Source organism: Protopterus annectens, chromosome 6.part0, assembly GCF_019279795.1.
Source record: "Protopterus annectens isolate FY-2018-M chromosome 6.part0, PAN1.0, whole genome shotgun sequence".
Lineage (NCBI taxonomy): Eukaryota > Metazoa > Chordata > Ceratodontiformes > Protopteridae > Protopterus > Protopterus annectens.
Window position 1 is genome coordinate 436277987 of NC_056737.1, and position 23927 is coordinate 436301913.

Sequence of the window (23927 nt, forward strand, 5' to 3'; positions counted from 1 at the left end):
TATTATGGGAGAATAACCTATCTTCCCATCTCCCAATTACCCTTGGCATTCCTCAAGGCTCCATATTGGGTCCTCTCCTCTTTTCTATTTTTACTAATAACCTACACTCTGTATTACCTCAAGCTACCTGTATACAATATGCAGATGATTCAACACTCATATGTTCAGCCTCTTCTCTATCACAACTTCAATCCCTAACCCAAGATGTGTTTAGCACAGTTGAAAACTGGCTTCTTCACCGCTGTCTCATCCTCAACCCAGACAAAACAAAAATGCTACTATTTACTCCCACACGCAGAGCCACTCCACTGCATTTCACTGTTACATCTAACAATGGTACTATAATTACTCCTGATTCCACCACAAAACTACTTGGAGTACTAATTGATAACAACCTCACCTTTGAACCCCATATTAACAACACTATAAAAAACAGTAAACAAGAAACTAGGTTCCCTCTACAGGATCAAACCATTTCTAACTCCACTAGCCAGGACTACCATTGCCCGTACCCACTTAATCTCAACCCTACTATATGCTTGCCCTACCTACACAAGACTATGCAAAAGCAATCTGAACAAGCTAGCCAGTTCATACAATAACATTGCTAGATTTGCAACTAGTTCCACCTATAGAACTCATCATTGCAATAATCTGAATCAACTAGGATGGTTAGAATTGTCAAATCTTATTCTGTTCAACCAACTAACTATTGCCCATAAGATACTGCATCATCCTACAAATACTCCTATACTTACTAACTTAATCTCCCCCTACTTTAACCTGAAGAACCTGCGCTCATCTAATAAAATACTGGTAAACACAAGTAAAACCAATAATCTAGCTGGAGACTCTCTGTTCTCTAACACAGTGGGCAAAATCTGGAACTCCCTCCCAAATGACCTAACCTCCCTACCCCCAACTACCTTATTTAAAACCAAACTCAAGCCATACCTTAAATCACAATGGCTGTGTCCCTGTGTTAACCCAGACTAACTAACTCCCTTGTCACTAGACACTAATCTCCTCATCCACTTTAACTCAATGATCTTTTACTAACAATATAGTGTGTTAACTCTTTGTGTAATATTGACCTATTTCACATACCTCATACATTATTGTCAATATATCTATACCCAATTTGCAAGTAAGATTGTGTTTCTTAATTACTCAGAAGCTAAAAATGTAATTTATTAATATGTACTTGACATTGTCCTTATTGTCTTTTATCCCTTACTAATAGGCTTTGATGTAATGTAATGTACTATTTGTACTTGCCAAATCATGGTAATGTACCTATGAATTTGTATTTTGTTTTTTTCTATTCTAATGTGTGGAGCTTTTCTCCCCGGGCCTCCACTGAAAATGGACATAAATCCAGTTGGACCAGCCCAGTCAACAAATGTAAAATAAAATAAAATAAACATGTAAAAAATAAATATTGTATGTTATATATTATGTGTTTATACCCATCGTAAAATGCATATAATAACTTATATGTCTGACATAACATAGTTAACTATCTTTTTACTTCATTTAATACTTAGGTTACTAAATTCTACATTAAATGTATAAATATAAATTAAATTAATTGGACTGCCTGCTCACAGTCTTGCCTCTAAAACCGGCTTAGTGGGTATATGGTCGTTCAACCCTGGAGCCTTGGCTGCATTTAACATAAGTTGCCATTTGACTTCCTTTTTTCCCCAATATGGCCTTAATATTTCCACCCCTAGAATTTCATTTAACCTGTTCTAGTATCCCAAATTTAAAAGAATGACTCTCATCATTCATCTCTATGTGTCTACACAAAACATTATTTTGATCCTTCCTTCTAATGCAGTATGTATAGTCGTAAATCCTATTCCTAAGTTGTCTGTCCATCTTTCCCACATAAAAGCTCGGACATATTTCACACTTGGCCAGATATATAATGTGCTGGAATAGACAGTTCCCTTTCTTAAACCATATTTTGGTGTGGTTAGCATTCCCTAAAGTTATTGTTTTCTCCTCTATAATGTCTTTGCACTGGTGGCATCGCCCACACTTCCTAGTGTAACCATCTCCTTTATCATAATTAGACACAATATTTCCTCTTTCAAATCTGTACTTTAAATTATATCCTGTTTTATACACATATCTAGGTGCTGTACCCACTTTACTAAGTACCATTTCCTCACATCTTAGGATATTCCATTTGTGTCTTACGATATTCTTAACTTCCTCAACATATGGACTGTACGCCACTATACATGCCCTATTATATGGATTATCTTTATCCTTCTCTAACCCACCCATGTTCTTCTCTAGACCTACACCTAAGAGTGGTCTGTATTTTCCCCCCATTCTTTTATAACATATCCAGTAACATATTTTATTATGGATCTGGGGTATCCCCTTTCCTCAAATAGGGTGCCTATATATTCTATCTCTCTTTTCATTTCATTATAATCCGATGTCATTCTAGCAGCCCTAATGCATTGCCCCTTCCAAATACTCTTTTTTCTGACTGGCTGGATGACAACTAGTGTATTTCAAGTACAAGTTACTAAATGTGTCCTTCCTGTATATCCTTGGTTTAAATCCTTGAATGCCACTTGAGATATATGTATCCAAATATGCTATACCCGTTCTACTACAACTCTGTGTACATTTTAAGAAGGTACTAGTTCCATTTAAATAGTTAACAAATGTGTCAGCCTCATCAATTGTACCATCCCACAAGATAAATATGTCATCCAAAAATCTAGTATAGCATTGTAACTTACTAGCATATTGACTACCAAGGATATACTCATTTTCCCAGTCCAATAATACCAAATTTGCATATATCAGGGTGCAGGCCGCACCCATGGCAACCTCATTAGATTGTCTATAATACTCCCCTTCAAACCAAATGTAGTTGAAATCTAGAACAGACAGCCTAGAAGTCCTTAAGCAGAGAGGCAGCTGGAAGGCCACTAACCCTTCTGATGAGTCCGTCTACATAAAGGCTTTTGGTTCTCAACCATCTGCTTCTTGGGTGTCTCCGCCTTTCGATGAACTTTTGGATTTGGTTTGTTGGAAGGCATGGGAATCTCCAGATACTGTGGAACCTGTCCCTAGGAGGCCTACCAAATTTATCACTGCACCAAAGGACAAATCTTTCTTGACCAAGGGGGTACCAGTAGATACTATGGTGGTTGCGGCGGCCACTAAAAAAAGATGTCTGAGACGTCCACATCTGTCCATCCACCGAACAAAGAGTCACGTGTGATGGACAGGTATGGGAAGCACATGTTCTCATCAGCGACTTTTACTCTACAGTCCCTGAATTACCAAACTCACTTTACAAGGCTACAGATAGATCTCCGAAAGGAGCTTGGAGATGCTCTCTAGGGTAATGTAGTTGCGGGAGTCTCCGATAAAGTAACTTTTCAGCTCTCCACCCTAAACTCTATAGTCAGCTCTTCCATGAGGCTCATTTTGTATGCAGCTGATGGAGCAAGTAGATCAGCAAGTTCAGGAATTGCAGTCTACAAACTAATGAAAACGAAAACTACTAAAAAGCAAAAACAAACTGTATGACCAAAACAAACCCGACAAATGTAAAACAGTTTAATGAAGCGCTTTTCGTTACAGTAATATGATAACTTTATCAGATTACATGAACATCTTTACGACATGCTTTTATAAACAACACTAAGGTCATATGATCACAAACACCAATCAGCTAACTACCTACTGTAAATCTAACCACATTACAATAAAAATAAATTAGTTGATAACTAAAATATTTCAATTAATATAAAATTATTAAATACATAAGAAAATAGATTTTTCCTTAATCTTACATAAAAAATGCTTAAGAAACATCGAGTGGATACTTTCAGAAACACACACATATGGACAATAAAATACTTGACATACTTTTTGAATCTTTATCTATCAAACTCTTTAATTTCAATAAACAAGCTATATTGCAAGCTTCATTTAATCATGTGGTATGAAAAGCATTTAATACTAACTGCCAGAAAAGCTCAGGTTGTTCTAAATACAATGAAGTGGGACCACCCCTCCCCTCTACCTGCACTTGATCGATGGCTTTAAATGTACACATATGTCCCCCTGTAAGTTGGAAGTGTCTTGCTAGAGCATTTTCACTTTTATTTTTCTCAATTGCATAGACATGCTCGTAAATTCTATCTCACAGTCTGCGTTCAGTTTTTCCAACGTAGAATGCTGCACAAAGTTTACACCTTGCTATGTATACCACCATTTTTGAATTACATGTCAAATTGTAGTGGAAGGTGTATTTTTTATCTTCAATTAAGAAAGATCTCCCCACTGTGATAAACTTACACCATCTACACATACCACAAGTATACATTCCTGCCTTGCTACTAGCTCTTCCTGAATTACTACTTTCCAGAATGTTTTTTAAATTACTACCCCTTCTAAATACTATTTTTGGGAATACACCCAGTTTTTCTACCAACCCCTTATCTCGACTAATTAGTTCCCAATTTTTATATATAATGTTTGACACTATGGAACTATCCATATTGAATGTAGTAATGAAACTAATCCTAGAATTGGGTTGGGTATAATCCACCATTACATCCCACATTAAATATGTTTGAAAACATATGTGAATTGGATTTGAGACATATTCCATTATATAACAGCAACTCTTTTCAGAGTAAATCTACTAAGTATAATGTGTCCAATGATGAAATGAGTGCGCTTGAACAGTTGAGAGCTATGAATGTGAGGGTAACTAAACCCAATAAGGGGGAGGTTTAGCCATTTTTGATGTTTTTGATTATAATTGAAGAATGAAGTCACTCTTAGAAAGTCATGCTTACTTAAAGGTGTCAGTTAATGAGCTAAATTTTGCTCAAAACCGTATAAAAGGGTACTTAAATGACCTTTTTATAGAAGCTAAAATTGACGTACATATTTACAACTTTATTACAGTTTCTTTTCCAAAAATTCCAGTTATGTTTGGCATCCCCAAGGTGCACAAAGATGGCCAAAATCCACATATGTGACCCCTCATCGATGGTAGAGGTTCATTAACATACCCTAGTGCAAAAGTTGCTAAAATGTTACAAAAATATCTCAAAATGGAAGGCCAAGTGTGTAAAGACTCTTGGTCCTTCTTAGAAAAGATTAACAGTTTAAGTTTTGAGAATGGCAACAATTTCTTAACCATCAATGTGAAGGATCTTTATACCTCAATTCCACATCAGGAAGGTATTGAATGGGTGAGTCTTATGTTAAGCTCAAAAGGGGCCCCCCCGAGTCAGAAATACGACTAATAGAGGAACTACTTGATATAATTTTGACTAACAATTATTTTTTGTTCGATCAAGAGTTCTATCTTCAAAGATGGGTGTAGCAATGGGCTTGCCATGTGCTGCCAGTTTAGCTAACCTTGTCATGGCCTATTGGGAGAGGGAATTCATTTTCAAACACCCTCTACACATGGCGAGCATCTTTTTCTACATGCGTTTCTTGGATGACAGTTTCGTTATTTATAAAGGGGATGCTTTACAAGCACAGATGTTTGTTAACTATCTGAATAGTACAACTGGATTCTTGGAATTTACGTTCAGTTTCAGCTGTGACAGTATCAACTATTTAGATATAAAGTTGATAAAGGATTTTATTCATCATAGGTTGATTTCAAAAATATATAGGAAAAGAACTTATTGTAACTCCTTCCTTCATTTTTCAAGCGCACACCCATTTTCACAAAAACGGTCAATAATTAAAGGACAACTTAGAGCAGCGAGAATGGTCTCTCTTGAATCAGACTTCACAAACGAATGTGATTGTTTAAGTAACATGTTTCAGAGAGGAGGGTATCCTGTTGTCCTGATTAATTCTTTAGTTGATGAAGTACAATGGAAAAGGAATAACGGGAGTATCAAACCCATTCTTCATAATGTCCCCCCATTGGATTCGGAAGTACTTTTTGGAGGTGAGATGGTAGATCCAGAGATGCAGGATCAAACACACCCACAAACAGATACCCAACCCAATTTTAGGATTAGTTTCATTACTGCTTTCAATATGGATAGTTCCATAGTGTCAAACATTTTATATAAAAATTGGGAACTAATTAGTCGAGATAAGGGGTTGGTAGAAAAACTGGGCATATTCCCAAAAATAGTGTTTAGAAGGGGTAGTAATTTATAAAACATTCTGGAAAGTAATAATTCAAGAAGAGCTAGTAGCAAGGCAGGAATGTATACTTGTGGTATGTGTAGATGGTGTAAGTTTATCACAGTGGGGAGATCTTTCTTAATTGAAGATAAAACATACACCCTCCACTACAATTTGACATGTAATTCAAAAATGATGGTATACATAGTAAAGTGTAAACTTTGTGCAGCATTCTACGTTGGAAAAACTAAACGTAGACTGTGAGATAGAATTTACGAGCATGTCTATGCAATTGAGAAAAATAAAAACAAAAATGCTCTAGCAAGACACTTCCAACTTACAGGGAGACATATGTTTACATTTAAAGCCATCAATCAAGTGCAGGTAGACAGGAGGGGTGGTCCCACTTCATTGTATTTAGAACAACTTGAGCTTTTCTGGCAGTTAGTATTAAATGCTTTTCATACCCCAGGATTAAATGAAGCTTGCAATATAGCTTGTTTATTGAAATTAAAGAGTTTGAATAGATAAAGAGTCAAAAAGTATGTAAAGTATTTTATTGTCCATATGTGTGTGTTTCTGAAAGTATCCACTCAATGTTTCTTAAGCATTTTTTATGTAAGATTAAGGAAAAAATCTATTTTCTTATGTATTTAATAATTTTATATTAATTGAAATACTTTAGTTGTCAACTAATTTATTTTTATTTTAATGTGGTTAGATTTACAGTAGGTAGTTAGCTGATTGGTGTTTATGATCATATGACCTTAGTGTTGTTTATAAAAGCATGTCGTAAAGATGTTCATGTAATCTGATGAAGTTATCGTATTATTGTAACAAAAAGTGCTTCATTAAATGGTTTTATATTTGTCGGGTTTGTTTTGGTCCTACAGTTTGTTTTTGCTTTTTAGAAGCTCAGGAATTGCCCTTAGGAAACATTCTTGGATACGTTTGTGTTCATTTGCGGTACCCTTTAAGTCCTCCTTTATCAGCACTCCTTTTTATGGCTCATCCTTGTTTGGGCCCAAAGTAAAGGAAGCATTGACCATGTGTGAGCAGGAAGGAAAGACTCTCTCTGCCATTGGAGTCCATTTTTCAACTCCTTCAAGACGGGTCTATATCAATTCGTCGAAACGGCAGAAGTTCGAACACCATATATTTGAACTTCTAACCTCAAAATGCAAAACCATCGAAGGCTTAGAACAGTGATTTTTTTTTCCCAGGGAAAAAAAATCGCTGTTCCAAGAAACACGCACACAACACAAGCACACCAAAAAAACAGCAATCCACACACATACACTTAAAATCCTACATCTGACCTTACACTAAACTGTACATACACTATCTATACACTTACCTTAACCCAAACCCTAACCCCAAGGTCCATCACTATCGCACACTCACCTGACCCGCGCCCTAACTCTAACTCACCTATCCCGCCCTAACCCTAAAGTCTGTCACTATCGCACACCCACCTCACCCGTGCCCTAACCCTAACTCACCTAACCCGCGCCCTAACCCTAATGTCCACACAATCGCACACTTACCTGAACCTGACCCATAACTTTCTACCACAGTGCTGAAAATCATGAAGCCACAGAAATGGCCCACCGAATTCTTTCCCTGGGAAAGAATTCAGTGTTCCATGGCTTCGCGATAATCACTTTTTCAACTTCACAGTTCAAACATATGGTGTTTGAACTGCTAAAGTTTCGAAGAACTGATAGGAACCCTTCAAGACCATACTAAGGGTCAAAAGGGTGGAAATACTTGGTTCCGTAAAACCCAAGGAGCCTTTCAGGGCACATATGGTAAACCTCCCTCCAGGGGCAGAGGAGGGGGTAATAATGGAAGACGACGGCCATGTGGCAGAGGGGGTCCGCAGAATCAGGGCAACTGAGAATCTTTCTTTGGTAAGCCCTTTCAGTGTTCCTGACAGGAAACTTGACTGCTCTACTCTGGAAGCAGTCGGTGGTCACTTGTCTTTATACCCAGATGCATGGCTAAAAATCACAAAAGACAAATGAGTGCAAAGGATCATATCCAGAGTATATGCTATCCCCTTCTCCAACCCTTCCCCAACCTTGAGAAGGATTACGGATGTTCCACTCAGTCACAGGAATCAGGCAGCAACCAAAATCCAAAAGTTGCTAGACAAAAGAGTCATCCAACCAGTCTCCACAGACCAGACAGGATTCAGAACTTACTCAAGATTCATTTTAGTTACAAAGAAAACGAGGGACTGGAGACCTATATAGGATCTCAGCACATTAAACAAGTCAGTAGAGAAGACAAAGTTCCAGATGGTCATGCTACAGTCAATCCTTTCTGGGAAAAGACGACTGGATATGCTCTATAGACCTCCAGGATGGGTACTACCACATAAAGATGGACAAGCCATCCAGGGGTCACTTGTGCTTCTGGCTGGAAGCCAGTCACTACCAATTCTAAGCACTGCCCTTTGGACTCACTATAGACTCCAGGGTGTTCAAATGTATGGCAGTGGTTACAGCCCACCTGAAGTGTGCAGGATTCCGGGTGTTTCCATACCTAGACGAATGGCTCCTTACTGCCACTTCCAAGCAGCTACTACACAGGCAATAGACAACGCCTTGGACCTATGTGCTCAACTTGGGATCACAATCAATTTTGAAAAATCTGCCTTATTGCCATTGCAGCATATCGCATTCATAGGCGCAGAGTTAAACTCAGTAACTATGATGGCAACTCTTTCACAAGAACGAATACAATCTCTTCGCATGCAAATTCACAACCTACTTTTGAGAATGAGAGTACAAGCAAGAACTGTTTTCAAAGTTTTAGGGACAATGGCAGCATCCGTCACCATACTCCCCTTAGCTCACATGCACATGTGGATTCTACAATGGCTTCTCTTTACCCAATGGTCAATGCAGGACTTACTGAAGTCATACCAGATAATTCTGACAGAATCTTGCAAAAGGGACTTAGCCTGGTGGATAAACTCGGATCAAGTCACCATAGGCAGTCCTTTCACCCTACCTCCCCCATCAGCCACAGTGACCACGGATGCTTCCCAGATAGGGTGGGGGGGCATTATCATGGACAGACAGCCCAAGGCACTTGACAAGAACATGAGGCTCACCTGCACATAAACGTGCTGGAGATGAGAGCGGTGCTACTGGCATTGCAAGCATTTCAACACTCTCTTCCTCCAGGCACGATTGCGATCCAGATGGACAACATGTCAGTTGTATGGTACATAAACAAGCAAGGAGGAACCAAGTCTTACCCCCTTTGTTGAGAGGCCCTCAGAGTATGGCAGTGAGCGACCTCATCCCAGCACTTTCTTATAGCAATGCATATCCCGGGGAATCCAACATGATAGCAGACAAGCTCAGCAGGGTGATTCTAATGCCCCACGAGTGGTCCCTGAGAAAAGAATTAGCGAAAATTATTTTTTGCAAATGGGGCCAGCCTTGCTGTGATCTCTTTGCCATGTCTATGAACACAAAATGCAGCAACTCTTTTGCCCTGATCCCTCCACCGGGGGAGTCACAGAGGAACACACTTGTGCACAATTGCCCACGGGGTCTACTTTATGCCTCCCCACCCCTTTCCACTCATACCAAGAGTACTTCAGAAAGCCAGTTCATTGGGAAGGACATTAATTCTGATAGCGCATTACTGGCCTCATCAAATTTGGTTCCCCTTCCTACATCCTCATCTACAGAAAGAGCCATGGATCCTGGATCCAATACCAGATCTCCTGACAAATTCTTCAGGTGGTTTCCATCCTTCTCTCTCAGCCCTCAAGTTGACAGCTTGGCTGCTCCAATTCCCAAGATAGTCAGGTCACAGAATCTTTTATCTGCAGTCAGACACATCTTGAGCTGTTCTCACAAATCATCTACAAGGAAATTGTACATGAGTAAATGGAGGAAATTTTTTATCTGGGCTGCTCAGAATAGCATTGACCCATATTCAGCATCCATTTCATCTGTTTCTGAGTTCTTGACTAAACTTTTTCATGAATGAGCTGTGGCTTCCACTATCAGAGTTCAGTTAGCAGCTATCTCAAATTTTTATATTGGCAATGGAGATTCAAGTATAATGTCTCACAGGCTAGCACAAGCCTTCTTAAGAGGTACAAACCTACTGAGACCATATATCAGACCATCCTTACTCCCATGGAATCTCAAATTCCTTTTGTCCAAAATAATTCTTCCTCCTTTTGAACCTTCATCATCGTGTGATTTGAAATATATAACCTGGAAAACTGCTTTCTTAGTGGCCATCACTTCAACCAGAAGAATATCAGTTGCAAGCCTTGTCCATTAAACCCCCATACATGCTGTTCCACAATAATACAGTATCATTACGTATGAAACCATCCTTTTTGCCAAAGGTGTGCTCAGAGTTTAGCCTCAGTCAAGTCTATTGAACTACCAGTATTCTTCCCCAGGTACAGCAGTGAGGCAGAATACAGGCTACATCAGTTGGATGTTCATGGACAACTGCATTTCTATCTACATAGAACAAAAGACTTTAGAAAATCGGACCAACTTTTTGTATCCTATTCAGAAAATAAAAAAGGTCTTCTAGTAGCAAAAACTACTTTGTTAAACTGGCTGTCTCAATGCATTTTGTTTGTTTATAATTCAGCACATAAAGAATTACCACAAGGAATCAAAGCACATTTAACAAGGGCAGTATCTACTTCCTCTGCTTTCCATGCTAGGCTACCCATTGATACTATTTGTGCAGCAGCTACATGGACTAAGCCTCATAACTTTATCACTCATTACAAAGTAGACATGGCCTCCAGGGACAGGACCCTTTTTGGTTCAACTCTTCTAGAGAATGTACTCCCTTGAACCACCCAAGAAGAAAGGTGCTAGGGACGCTGTCCCATCAATCAAGAATGAGGGCGAGATAGGACAACTGCACATAAAGAAGTTATGTACCTACCATAAGGTTCCATGTGAGTTGTCCATCTCACCCCTCATTCTTATGTCCCACCCACCTGACCCCCTGCCATGACTTCTGGAAGAACGAGAAGTGGTTCTACTCTTGGTAACTGGTCTTTGACCCTTTTTTTTTCTGAGTCTGGTAAAGAGTATTATTGGTGTAGATGTTTTTCTCATAGATATATATATATATATATATATATATATATATATATATATATATATATATATATATATATAAATGATTGTTACATCAGCAAACAAGATCTGGGGAATGCTCTATGTCATCATGGGATAGGGATAGAGCCACGAGCTAGCTGTAAACCTCGAGCTTTAGAAAACAGCCGAGTTGAAACCGAGGATCAGTTCCGAACCCATCAGTCAAGAATCAGGGTGAGATGAACGATTCACATGGAACGTTATGGTAGATACATAACTTCTTTCTTTCACATTGCCGAAACTGAAAAAAATGAAACACCAAATGCACATGTCAGATACTAGTCGGAGGTTATGAATGTAGATTGCGGTACACAGACGGAAACCAAGTCCTCTGTTTAAAGACTGCATTTTAATACAGAAATGTGCATTTTTTAATGCTTCTTAATGGAGATCATGGTACAGTAAGGATCGGAAAATGTACCATTTTCCCCACTGTAGTGTGATCTCAGTGTTGGTATATATAATTTGCAGGGTATAATTTTCTGTTGTATTATTTATTCAAGTGTAGTAACTTGTTTTCGTCTTTGTATAGTGATCTACATTCAGAATCTTGTACTTCTGTTTGACATTGGTGTCCCATGGTTTTCAGTTTCGGTAATGTGAAAGTTTATTGTTTTGCACTTGCGGTCGTATCATCTCATTCTTGCAAATTTCGGTATTGTGTACTTTTGATTAAGTAATAAGGATCCAATATATATATATGTGTGTGTATATATCGATGGATAGATAGATAGATAGATAGATAGATAGATAGATAGATAGATAGATAGATAGTGAAAACATAGTTAGGCACCAGCAATTTGCTAAAATGCACTTTATTGAGAGCACAGATTGCAGTTTCCCTGCTAATGCAGAATCTTCAGTGTGAATCTAAGCCTCTGAAAAAACTTGTTGCATTTATATTAAAAAAGAGGAATCATATAATCACATTCACAGCTAATAGTCTGAATAAAAATGCTGCAAATACAGGTATCTGAAAAAAGCAATACATCAAAAAGCATGTATATATATATATATATATATATATATATATATATATATATATATATATATCAAATGTATTTAATTTATTTCACTAACATATCAACACCTTTGCCAAAGTATTGATCATTCTAATATACTAACACCAGTATGAATTCATTGACATAAAAAGCAGTTCACATTATTTATAAATACTGACATCTGCTTGTCAAAGTAAAAAAATAGAATAAACATAATTTAAGTGAAAGTCAAAGTAAACTTTATTGCTGATCAGAGATACACAGCAGTGCAAGCTGAATGAAATTATGTTGCTTTGGTCCCTGTGCAAGACATAACAATGAACACATAGTTTGAATGACAGTAAGACTAATGCACATACGTACAGTAAAAATTAAAATATTAACAACACAATAAATTACCACAATTGGAAAAGAAGACATTAGACAGTATTATACTATGACTTCACATTATGATTGCTTAGGATATTGCACTTCATCGGTTGTAGTATGATATATTCTGATGTTAATATTGCACATGTATGGAGTGGTGACTCACTCCTGACTATTGCACATTCAGGACGTAATAGCATAAGAAATCAGGTTAACTGTACCAGTTATTGAAGCAATTGCCAGAGTGATTACTATAGCTGATACTTCATAACATGTGGCATATTGATCTACTTATTTACTGTAATGCCTGGCATTCAAGTTCAGCAGCCTTATAGATAGAGGGAAGAAGTTCCTGTTCAGCTAGATGTTTTGCAGTGTAAGCTGCAATACAGCCTGTCCGAGGAAAGGCTGAAGTACATGCCATGGGCAGGGTGAGTGGGATCATTGATTATCTTCCTAGTCCCTCCCACATACCAAGTCTCATGCAAAACATGCATGGATGAGAGCGAGGGACCAGTGATTTCTTCCATTGTCCCCACTACCCTCTGGAGAGCAGTTATCATACCAAACTATGATGATGTTTGAGAGGATGCTGTCGATGGTCCCGCTGTAGAAGGCTTTGAGGATGGACAGAGACAAGTTTCCTTTCCTCAGTTTCCATAGGAAGTGCAGACATTGTTGTGCTTTCTTCACTGTGTGGCTAATATGAGTCAATCAGGAGAGGTCATCTGAGATGTGCACTCCCAGGAACTTGGTGTTTTTGACTCTTTCGACTGCCACCCTCTTCCTTTCCAGAGGTTGATGTATCTCCTGAGTCCTCCTGAATTCAATATGAATTCTTTGGTCTTGCTTACATTTAAGACCAGATTGTTGCTGTTGCACCAGCCTATCAGATGCTCCACTTTGTCCATGTAGTTTGTTTCCTCACCATTTCTGATAAGACCTACAACAGTGGTATCATCCGCAAACTTGATGATTTTGTTGGATTCATGCTTGGCCATGCAGTCATGCATCAACAACGTGAACAGCAGAGGACTCAGAACGCAGCCCTGAAGGACACCCATGCTCAGTGTAATACTGATTGAACTGTTATTTCCCACACATACTTTTTGGGGTCTGTTGATGAGAAAGTCCAGTATCCAGTTACATGGGGGGTTGTTGATGCCCAGCTGGATCAGCTTTGATATCAGATTCTGAGGGCTGACAGTATTAAAGGCAGAGCTAAAATCAATGAACATCATTCTGACATAGCAATTCTTGTTCTCTAGATGTGCCAAGGATTCATGAAGTGCTACAGCTATTGCATCAGCTGGGCAGCAGTTAGATCTATAAGCAAACTATAATGTATCCAGTGTTGCAGGTAGGCTTGAAGAGATATGGTTCTTGATCAACTGCTCAAAACACTTAATTACTGTTGATGTAAGAGCAACTGGCCGGTAATCACTTAGGCTTGTCGGTTGGGTTTTTTTGGGTAAGGGAATGATTGTCGTATTTTTGAAGCAACTGGGTACAATGGCTAGTGACAGGGATGTGTTGAATATATCTGTTAGTAGAGTGGACATTTGGGTAGCACAGTCTCTTAGAGCCCTTCTCATAGTATTATCAGGACCAGCTGCTTTTCTTGGGTTTACTCACCTCAGGGTCTTTAGAACATCAGATGTTCTTAGACATAGCATCTCCTCATCCTGTTTGACATGGAGCTTATTTGGCACAGTGTTGTTGTCCAGATCAAATCTGCTGAAGTAGAGGTTTAGTTTGTTCAGAAATTTGTGTTGTCATCACATGGGGAGGATGTAGTTGGTTATTGCTTGAATGCTTTGCCAAAGACATCTGGTGTCCCTTTGGTCAGAGAAGTCTCCTTGAATTTTACGTCTGTAGGTCCTCTTAGCCTCCTTTATAACTCTACTTAGATTTGATGTGGCCACTCTTAGGGCATCCTTGTGTTTTGATTTAAATGCAGCATTTCATGGTTTTAGGAGCTCATATACTTCACCAGACAGCCAGGGTTTCTGATTAGCGTGCATGGTGATACATTTGATGACGGTTATGTCAACACATTTTGAAGTATAGGCCATTACAGATTCTGTATACTCCTCCAGGTCAGTATGGTGGTTCTTTACAGCTGCATCTCTAAACACTGGCCAGTTCATACATTCATAGCAGTCCTGTAGTGCCAAGCCTGCTCCTTCAGGCCATATCCTTACTTGTTTGGTTGTAGGTTTACCTCTTTTCAGCAGTGGTATGTCTGCAGGAAGCAGCATGTTGGCCAGATGGTCTGAGTTGCCCAGACATGGATAAGGTACTGCTTTGTAGGCCAGTTTTACATTTGTGTACACCTTATCCAAAGTGTTCACCCCCCTAGTGCTAATACCAACATGGCATTGAACATTCTGCATCTGTCGATAAATGTCCTTCAGAATAAGAACCCTGAGTTTGCCCATATAATTGCAGGTGATTCTGTAAACAGCTGTTCTGCTCACTCCATTGAATTCCATAGGCAAGTAGAAGGGCCTGCATTTTAGTGACATGAACTTAATGTTCTCTGAGCTGTGAGAGGTGATTATTTCACAGTTTGTACACCAGTTGTTGTTGATACACAGACAAACACCCCCTCCCACGAGATTTGCCACAGACAGATTGATTTCTGTCAGCATGAAATAATGACTTCCCCTCCACATATATTGTACTATCATTTATACTGAAGTTCAGCCAAAGATAAAAAAGATAAAAAAAAAAAATTCAAAGATTTAAAGATAGGAAATAATGTTTTAATTTGATATATACAGTTTCAAATGACCCTGATCCTCTTAAGAATTCATTTGAATGAGGGCTATACATAGCACCCAAATTAATGGCCAGATTCCATTATTTTCTGTCAAGTGTTTTTTGTCATAAAGATTTAATATTATATACATTGATCTTATGAATGCCTGTAAAAATAAAATGGGCATTATGATGTTTAAAAGTGTGCTTATGTAAAGCATTTTGTTCGTTGTGACAGTGCACGTCACTAAGGTGCAATGAAATCCTTTGCTTCTATACTTTCCTAGTCTGTCTGGTATAGAATGCGCCAGACGAATAAACTACTTGGTAAATAACCCTTTGTGACTTACAGGGAATAAAATGTCTGATTTCAAAAATGTTACCCGTATTAACAGATGTAAAGAATTCAGTCTGACAAATAGAAGTTCAAAAAGTACAGTTCCCACATAGAAAGGAACCCGGTGAATCAGACTTCACCTTATTATCATATATAGAATTGTACCCCTTATGTTTGGACAAATGTTGACCCAGTCCCTTCCCCTTCTGCAGGAGAAATGATAGTGTTGGGCTTATATGTAAGGAAAAAAAAGCTTGTTTCCTGTTAATAAGTGCCAGTGGTCTTGTATAATTGATTTGATTTTGAAAGTATTGCTACCACATGTCAAAGTACATCTGATATTGCCAATATTGTCTAACGTACTAGACCTGGATTATACGTTAACAGATCAGATATAGATTTTTCCTGTCTCCTGTCAATAGCCAAAATAAACATTTTGTGCAGAATAACCCATTTCTAACAGCCTCTGAAGAGTTACACATGCCAAAGAATACCCAGAAGGTTCACTGCAAATCTTTTTCATTCATAAAAATTGGAAATATGAAATGCCAGGCCTAATGTACTGAATGTGACAAGTGGATGCTAATAACAGAGAGTTTTTAGTAAATGCTTTCCTGTACAGTTGTCTTCCTATCTGCCCATGGGTCAGTTACCTACTCTCCAGCTGTTTAGTTGACTACCACTAAACAGTGCTAATAAAATCATAACACATGGCCTCTAGATAAGGAGCAGAGCAGCTTTTGCTGATGTACAATTTGATAAATCTAACGTGTGCCTGCTATAATAACATATTGCAGCAAATATTATCTGAGGTTTCACATTAAGAAACATGCAAATGGACTGTTACCAAGAGACTCTTGGGATACTGCAAAGGAACACAACAGCCAGTACTTTGTGTCTTACTGTAACTACTTCTGTCTACAGAAATGAAAGCCATAGACCATTTCCAGGAAAATACTGCATGCATTAAATCTACATGCATATAAATGTCATCTTTGTAGTCCTAGGAAGAAGAACGATAGATCTATACATGGAGACATAGCTATAAAATTAATGATGTCTATCATATCAGAGTATAAATGACAGGTCACATAACAGCGTGGGAGAGTTGTAGAATGCATGTCTTTGTCCATGCAGAAAACAATGGCAGTTTAGATTTAGGAACTACTCTATTAGTTTTTAATCCAGAGCAGATAAACTAAATGTTAAGTGACCGACATGTGAAAATTGCATGGCTGTAACTAAACACAGGAAAAAACACTGACATACAGCACCAATAACCTCTCACTTATTCAGTGTCAGTATTGTTACTTTCAATAACATGTAACCGTTTCAGAAGACAGGCCATCTTGGAGAGATGGTGAAGGACAGAGCTTCCTCTGATGTTAGGCCAGTCTTGAAGGGGAATCAATAGACTGCTTCTGTGTTGGGCAGCTATGTGGAGACAACACAGAACAGTGAATCTTGGAAATGGAATGGTTGTATAGGTGATACTGCTATTGTGTGTCCACCTAAATGTATCCAAACTTGTGTTGGTAGTAAAGGAGCTCACACTTGGAATAAATGTGGATAAACTACTACACAAATCCCTATAATCTCTACTCTTACATGTTTAAGTTTTTCCCTTTGAATTTCTCATTTGAAAATTGTAGCAAGCAGCTTGCTACAGATGTTACAAGCAGCTTGCCGCAGCTAAATATCACACACACAGAGCACTGAGTTCTTCAGCCCTGACTACCAATGCAGTATTGACATTCATTTCTGAATGCCTGTATTGCACTACTGACTGATCAGTATGTCAGTATGTGCTGATTGTGCCTTCTAACTCCATGGGCTTGGGGAAGCTGCCTGCATTTGGCTACCCTAGCTCCACCTCTGGTTCCTACCCATATATGGCCACTGTGTTGAATACCAGGTACCTTCTATCTGTCAGGCCACTGTTGTAGATAGGCCTAGCTCAAACTACAGACATGCTGAGCTATACAATTCCTTTGTATAACTTGGGGTTGCGTCTGTGAAGACCACTGCAACTGTGAGCAAAGTCTATTGATTCCCCTCCAAGGAAGATCTAACATCAGAAAAAGCTCTGTCCTCCACCATCTGTCCATGATGGCCTGTCTTTTGAAACTGGTTTACATCTCAGATAATACATGTAAACTCAGTAAGGTTTTCAATATGTAGCATATAGTATGACAAATGTTAGTGAAAAGGTCACTTATTAAGGTCATGTGCATATCTGTGTAAAATATCCATAGTTAAGTGCACTTGTAGTACATAACAGGCAATCCTGAAACTAGCTATTATCACCTATACAAGGGCACACTCTGGCACTGTGCAGTCATAGCAGCAACTATGTACTGAACGTACTCAAGATTGCTGTATGAAAAAAAGCACAAGCACCCCATTTCCTGGAAAACCTCTTCCTTTTTCTGTGATACTAAGGACTGTTCTCCACAACAGCATCCCAAGCAAGAAAAAAGAAGAACATAAAGAAATTAACTGCATATCCAAAAAATCATATAATAAACTATTAAAAAATTAATGAGCAGTCAAGTGATATAACTACTTGCAACACACCTCAGTTGCCATTGCTATGACCTCTTCTTACCCATCAACAAAGAATGTCAGGGTGACACCTCCTCAGGTCACTGCAGTGGTGTTTGTAGTGCTGTCCAGAGTCAGCACCCTTGAAAGACTGTACCAGGCATCCACTTTGCATTATGGACCAGCATAATCCACAGTCAGGTGCTTCCAGTGGTCTGACTGCAGGGAGTATAAGAAGATTTTACTGTCTTTACTGCATCACTGGGGAACCCTGTCAAACTTAGTGCCTTTGGAAGCCATGGTCTATGTTTTTTTTGTTTGTTTTTTGGCAAACGACACTCAACATAGGACAGCTTGTAAGTGCACCAATCATGGTGTTATCATTGCCCAGAATACAAACTGTTTGCATGGAATGATGGTGTCTGTGTGTGAGCACTGGTAGCAATTTGCAATTTAGCACCACCATAGGACACAAAAGTAAATAGGTTTCCTCCATGTTCATGTAGGGGTCATTAACCCACCCACCCATGCTTACTGTGCTTCGCAGATGCTCATGTCGCTGCACGTAGCTGAGGGAGCCTGTTCGTGTGACTTGGCTCATAGCCAAAATGAGTTAAAATGACCATATAGGAACAGTCATTAATTACTGCCTAATTAATATAAGTTCTTCACTACAGGCTTTGAATTTGCACAATATAAACCCCTGCAACTGCCACGGGCCTCATTTTGCTACTGAATATTCTGAAAATTGCTGTCCAACAACTTTGTATACTTGTGAAAAGTGTGGAAATTCTTGGGTTTACAGGAATCTTCTTGTCGTACAGGTAAGTGTATACCACTTTACCTTACTTACTACACTATCATAAAATATTTGCTATTAAACTGCACAGTGAAAGTGGTAATCTTAAATGTGCATTTGTGTGTTGTAGCTTTGTAGTACAATCCTGAAGTCAGTGTGATGTGTGTGTATTGCCATGGAAGGGTACATGTTTTTGTGCATTGAGGTAACACAGTGCCCTGCAGGTAATATTCTAACTCTGAGTACTTGTGCAGTCCAGTCATTAGTTCCACCATGTTTACTGCTGTTGTGTTCTGATGCCATGAACAGGTTACTAACCCCTCTACCACTGGAGGCCATGCACAGGCTGACAAACTATATTCAACTTGATAGCATAAGTATGCTGTACTGATAGTTTATATTGTAGAGTGGGAAGAACTATATTATGGAAATATTAGTTTTTGATACATCTGCAGGAGAGTGCATTGAAGGAAAACAATCTGTTAGGAAGATGTAAACAAATTCACATATATCTAGACTCATCTATCTACTACTTAACTGAATGAACAAGCAGTCTTTAGTCTTCCCACAAGGAGGGCATCAGAGAAATAGTCTCTTGGATCTGCTAGCTATAGGGATTTTATCTAGGCTTATCCTTTGTACTTGGTTTCTTGTTAGTCCTCTCACCCTCTGGGTCACAGGTGGGATACCAGACTTCATTTAAGCCCCCTGGATTATCTCTGTTCACAATGTAAGCAGGGGCTTACCTAAAGACCATGGCATGAAGTGTGACAATCCAAACAAGGCTAATTGAGGAGTTCAAATTGGGACTTGAGTGAGGTCCAAAGCCTGGACTTTCTCTTAAGTGCAGCCCATTACCAGAATAACTATGTGGACTATAAATATTTTGTTGGAAGAAAATCCTACAGGCATAACTCTCAGCTGTCCAGATTTTCAAAGAATGTCTAGATTTTTACCTCATATTTTTGTATGTTTTTCAGAGAATTTGTGGTTTTCTGGCAAATCACTGAGGACTGAAGTCATTAAATAATGCTATGCATTTCAGCTTTAGACTTCTTGTCATTCAGAAAATGCATGCTAACACAATTCCTGTTATTCTAGCAGCATTCTAAGTTTATAACAGCAATTTTTAAAATCTGTCCCTTTTTTGGGCCTTTGTTTTCCCCCTGTTATTTTAGGCTTTGTCCAAATTTCCTCCAAAGCTGAGAGGTATGCCTACAGGTACTATTTTGTTTGGCTGTGACTGTGTGGACCGTAAATAATTTGTTGGAAGAAAATTATACAGGTAATGTTTTGTCTAGTTTAAAAGCCAAATAGAATATGGAGCATATGACACAATTTCCCACTCAGGTATTACAGAGAAACTCTCCCAATTGGGAATTAACTCCTACATTACCTGGTGGGTAGCCAACTGGCTCACTGAGTACAATGGTCCCTTCTGCATGTACCTCTCCAGACACCAGCAACAACTGGAGAGATCACAGAGGTATCTCACCAACAAATTAAAGCTACACAAACAAGTCTTACACGGAGACTGAAAGACCTGTCACTGTATTCTGTCTCCTACAGATTGCTAATGGGTGACCTGTGTCTGGCTTACAGGGCAGCTTCTGACCCACCCCTGATGTATATGTTACACATTCATAAATCCAACTGCAGGAGGGTCACTCACTCCAGGGATTTTAACCTAGCCTCTGACATGATCAGGTCATGCTGGAGAGATAGATACATCTCCCAGAGACTGCCAATTCTGTGAAACAAGCTTCCAATTCATGTGAAACAGAGCCCCTCCCTGACCATCTTCGAATGCAACCTAGGTCAATGGATGGGTGACTGCATATTTACTCCTGGGGTGGTACCCATGTCCCTCCTGGACAGAGGAAGTTGGTATTAACTACCACAGACCCATACCTTTGCGAACTTCACTCACCTAACCACCGACAATTAGGGCAACACAGGATAAATATGGCTAGGCTTGTAAGGGCTGTAAGGCCGTTAGTCTAGTAACCCCTATGAACCTATGATTTTTCATTTACCACTGTGAATTTGAACATTAAAATGTGTTTTTTCGGTATCTGCTACCTCCAGTTTTTTCTTGGACTTTACAGTATGTATGTGTGTGTTTGTGCCTAGTTGTGTGTGCATATCTGCTCTTCATGGGAAAAAACATACACACTTCACATGAAAACTATTAAACTATCAGTTTATTAATAAAACACATCAACCTGCACTTAGTCAAAGACTTGCAGCATTTGAAGAAAAAAAAATTCAATACAGTGCTACAAACTGACTTTGACTAAAGCAACTTGATGTAAATAAACATAAACACATGCACATGTATATAGATATAGGGATCTAGTTCATAAGCACAAACGTACAAAAGAACGAACTTCAAAAGATCGAGAATGGCACACCGAAACGTTATAATAACGAAAGCTGAAAACAACAATTTACAGAACATCAAACTTTTACACAGCACTATGGAGCGAACAAAAGTAGAATCCAAATGTTTTGTAGGGGGCAAGCTCCCCTGCATCCCCTGCACATTAAAAATACCAACAGGGAAATCATACTGCAGCTGACAATGGGCAAAACCCCAAACCCAGCTTTACCTTAATCTTGCGCAATAACGCACCTGCCCATCCGATGTTCTGCAGTTTGTTGTTTTTGGCTTTCATTGTTATAGATTTTTGGCATTCTGGTCTCAATCTTTTGAAGTTTGTTCTTCTGTGCTTTTGTGCTTATGAGAGTAACCCATATATAGATATATTTTGACAGCACTTGACATAGATATAACTGAAATACAGCTTTTACTCAGCTCACAGGTTATTTTGTCCATTATTGTAAAGCTTATGATTAACATTTACCGAAGGACGCTCTCCTGTACTACTAATGGACAGAGGCAGCTCCTAAATGCTTTAGCCCATGCATGAGTCCCCTCAAATAACCTATGGTAAGATCCCAGTTATTCTCACTGGGGGCAATATATAATTATCAACCATGGGATGGGTAAAGGCAGTCTATAACTGAATGGGATAGGTTATTTCAAGCACAAAAAAGAAATTGCCTAGGCTTAAAATGGCCTGCAAGAGCAGCTAGCCTAGTACTTACATATGAAACTATAACAAAGATACCTTGGATACAGAAACATCAGTACTACAGCTACACAGTGGCTAACTCTCGTAGTCAAATTTGAGTGACATGGCCCAAAGATAATTAATAACGTAATAGAGACAGTCAGTCTGACAGTGAATAATTAAGGAATCTGCTGCCAAAAGACTTTAGTGGCCACAAACAGAGGAGCATACTAAAATGATGGTCACATGACCCATAGATCCTAGTGGTGTGAGTATAGCATTAGCGTGCTTATGCAAGTCCATATGTGCAGAGTCGCACCACTACAAGAATGACAGACATCCATAATGAGGAGCTCCCAGCACATTCCCTATCAATTTGCTTCTTATAAATGGGGAAGAAGGGAGGAACAGGAAATGGATGTATAGGAGGATTTGAATAGGAGTGTTAAAAAGTAAACAGGCAAATACACAGATGGACACAGCAAAGGACAGGATGCTAGTGGAGAAGAAAGGGTATTGTTTGAGTGGGACAGACACCTATGTTTTTAAGAAAGGTAGGGTGGGAAGCAAGGAAGTAAGGGTAGGGTATAGTATGGGCAGGAAAGAAGGTATAAGAATGGTAGCAGGGACAGGCAAACAAAGACAGAATACAGACAAAAACCAAACAAAGAGGTTCTAACACAAAAGGATGGGGAACCCGAAGGATAAACCCAGGCTGAAAGAGGGAGGACATTTAATGATGTGGAAGACTGGAGTATAAACAGGGGAGGGGACTGAATATCAAGGAAAGGGAACACAATGATGGGGTACAGTGTTGGTAGACAACTCCCTTTTACACTGCCTAGGACAGCACCCAGTCAGAGGTCAGCCCTCTAATGACTGCTCTCCTCACTGAATCCTGTTGACAGACTGGAAGGGTCAGGCATTGGTGCAACTCGGTCAGCTGCACCATAACATCCTCCAGCAAACCAATGTGGATGTCAAGTTGCCGGCCCACCACTGCCATCACTAACTCCTCTAATTACTATTAGGTAATATATTGGGGCATACTAACTACATCACCGTAGGGTATGATAAACCATTGGAGGCCACAGTGTAACTCTCTAGGTTGCCCCCCTCCCCCACTGAATAAGCTCCATTATCTTGCAGAAAGGATGGCCTAATGGCAGCTGGAGACCCTGCAGAAGATGACAGGGCAGGTTGACAGCTGTGGGAAATGTTGCATAAATGGAAATAAAACAACAAACAGCAAACATAATGAGAATGATAGAAGCATAACAGAAAGAAACAGTGGTTTGTGTATGACTGTCTGGTATGAACATACCTAGAGATAAATGTAATTGTTACTATGACTGTAGAGGCAGGATATATCTGACCAAGCAAAATACAGGGTAAGGTGGAATTGCTGGAAGTAGGTCACAAGGGCTAGTAGGATATGGATCTCATCCATAGTCTCTGTGTATGTGGAAGTACAGTGAAATGGTTCTGTGGGGGACAGCAGGGACCATGGAAGCTGTGGAGGGATACCCCTGTTGTTATGTATTATGTCAAAGTGACAAGGAAGAGCACGGCAGAGATACCAACTGTATACATGTCACAGGACAACAGGTGGCATAAAACAGACAAGGACTATTGTATATGACAGACTGTAGTATAAGACACAAAAGGCATAACGCTACTATGTCCTGGATATGCTGTCTATAACTGGTACCACCA